The sequence below is a fragment of the Neovison vison genome, chromosome 2 (genome assembly GCF_020171115.1).
Source record: "Neovison vison isolate M4711 chromosome 2, ASM_NN_V1, whole genome shotgun sequence".
NCBI classification, from domain to species: domain Eukaryota; kingdom Metazoa; phylum Chordata; class Mammalia; order Carnivora; family Mustelidae; genus Neogale; species Neogale vison.
The window spans coordinates 86,327,384-86,330,187 of NC_058092.1; the positions used below are offsets into that span (position 1 = coordinate 86,327,384).

The 2,804-nt window shown below is 50.8% G+C and overlaps 1 pseudogene; it reads left to right on the forward strand.

Annotated features, from left to right (window-relative positions):
- The first annotated feature begins 419 nt into the window (after positions 1 to 419).
- On the forward strand, positions 420 to 1,282 carry LOC122898773 (annotated as a pseudogene).
- The last annotated feature ends 1,522 nt before the right edge of the window (positions 1,283 to 2,804 follow it).

Sequence of the window (2,804 nt, forward strand, 5' to 3'; positions counted from 1 at the left end):
ACCATAAGAGAGACTGTTAGCCACAGAGAATAAACTGAGGGCTGCTGGAGGGGAGGTGGGCAAGGGGATGGGCTAAATGGGTGATGGATATGAAGGAGGGCACTTGTGGTGAGCACTGGGTGTTGTATGTAAGTGATGAATCACTTAATTTTGCTCCTGAAACTAATATTACACTATATGTTAACTAAATAGAATTTAAATAAAAACTTAAAAAATTTTAAAAAATAAAATAAAATTACCTAAATATGTTAAAAAAAGGTACACTTTCAATTATAAGAGGAATAAATTCTGAAGGTATAAAGTACAGCATGGTGACTATAGTTAAAAATATTGTAATGTGAAATTTTCTGTGCTACCCAGGAAAGGGTCCATATGGTGGTGTCTGTGTTCCCATCATAACTTAAAGGGAAACTTTCACAATGTCCAGAGCCCTTGATGTCCTGCAAATGAAGGAGTAGAATGTCCTCAAATTCCCTGTAGCAGGGACTCACTTGGGTGGCACCAAACTTGCCTTCCAAATGGAACGGTACAGCTACAAAAGGGAAAGCGATGGCATCTACATCATACATCTGAAGAGAACCTGGGAGAAGCTTCTGCCGGCAGCTTGTGCCATTGTGGCCATTGAAAACCCAGCTGACGTCAGTGTCCTGTCCTCCAGGAATACTGGCCAGCGAGCTGTACTGAATTTTGCTGCTGCTATAGGAACGGCTCCCATTGCTGGAGGCTTCATTCCTGGAAGCTTCACTAACCAGATCCAGGCAGTCTTTGGAGAGCCGAGACTGCTGGTGGCTACCGATCCCAGGACTGACCACCAGCCTCTTAGAGAGGAATCGTATGTTAACCTCCCTATCGTTGCTATCTATAACACAGACCCTCCTCTTCACTACGTGGACATCGCCATCCCTTGCTACACAAGGGAGCTCACTCAGTGAGTCTAATGTGTATGCTGGCCTGGGAAGTTCGGTGCATGTGTAGCACCATTTCTCATGAGCACCCCTGGGAGGTCACGTCTGATCTCTACTTCTAATAGATCCTGAAGAGATTGAAAAAGAAGGGCAGGTTGCTGCAGAGAACTCTGACCAAAGAGGGATTTCAGGGTGGATGAACTGTTCCAGCTCCCGAGTTCACTGCTACTCATACTGAGGTTGAGTAGGTGCCCTCAGTGCCTAGTCAGCAGTTCCCTGCTGAAGACAGGAGCATCTACCCTGCCTCGGAAGACTGGTCTGCAGATGCCACTGCTCAGGCCACGGAATGGGTAGGAACAACCACTGAGTGGTCTTAAGCCGCTTTTCCACAAAGGCAAACAAAATGGGAAGAAGGTTGATGGAAAATAAGTCATTTCTCAAAAATAAAAAAAATACTGTAGGAGGGGGACAAGATGGCGGGGTACTAGGAAGAGGCGTCTTTTCAGCTGGTACCCCAAAGTGAGCTGATTACCTACCAAAGAACTCTGATCACCCATGAAATCAGCCTGAGATCAGAATTATACACGTCTGGATCTCTACAGGGGCAGAAGACGCCAGTGAGCAGGTAAAGCGGAATGGGAACAGCGGACTGATATCGGAAGATAAACAAAAGGGGGAGGGAGCCACCAGAGGCGACCGGTGCAAAAGTAATACCCCGATAGGAGCGAGAGTGCCCTGCGTCTGGGGACCAGCATTAACTCGGAGACTGGTTGAAAGCACTCCAAAAGAGCAAAGGATCGCGGGGGCAAACTGTGGGAATCGGGGCGGCTAGGGACAGGGGCTTGAGTCCCCGGTCCCAGACGGCCTCCCCGGCGCGGAGGCAGAGAGAGTGCGGCGGAGAAACCGGCTCCTGGTCCCTAAGCCGCCAGCGTGCCCCAGAGCGCGGGGTTCCGGCTCCTGTGAGGGGATGGGAGCCGCGCCGGTCTGCAGAACGCGCGCTAGCCCTACCACAAAGCTTGAGATGCGCGTGCACGTCGCTCCAGCTCTCCTGGGTTTCTAAGGCCCTGGGGCGCTTCTTGACCCGGGCCATTGTTTCAAAGTCTAAGCCTCGCGCCCGCGAAACTCTTCCCCGGACAGAGGCGCGCAAAAGCCCAGCCTGCGGCTTACGGACCAGCGCCCCGTTCTCAGTGCCCCAGACACGCGCCCGACCCACAGCCGCCTCTGAAAAGAGGTGCGCGCAAGCAGGGCACTCCCAGCCCCGGCCAGCGGCAAAATCTCAGTGTGCGATCGCTGCTTGGAACCTCTCTGGCGGTCAGGAGCTCCCAGACAGCCGCCACTGCCTTGGCTTTGGGGACGAGCAAAAGATCCTGCGCCCCCAGGGTCTTTAACTTGGAACCTGCACTGCCAGCATCCAAGGGGGAATTTATTCAGCTTCTGCACCCAGACTGAGGCTTCTGAGACGGAGATCAGGAAGTGTTCCAGGGTGCACCTTGACTGCACCAGAGTTGATACATCCAGCTACATCTGTTCAGTCTTCTCCCACCAAAATGACTAGGAGGAGGAATGCCCAACAGAAGAAAAATACAGAGGATGGACCTTCCGCAACAGAGCTAACGGCTATCAACATAGACAATATGTCGGAAAGAGAATTCAGGCTAACAATTATCCAGGCAATAGCTAGGTTGGAGAAAGCCATGGATGACCAAACAGAGTTGATTAGAGCCGAACTGAAAGCGACCAGACAGGATGTTCACAATGTTAGGGCGGAGCTTAAAGCTACCAGGGAGGAGGTCCACAATGCTCTCAATGAGTTCCAATCCAATCTAAACTCTCTCAAAGCTAGGGTAACTGAGACAGAAGATAGAATTAGTGATCTGGAAGACAAACAGATAGAGAGAA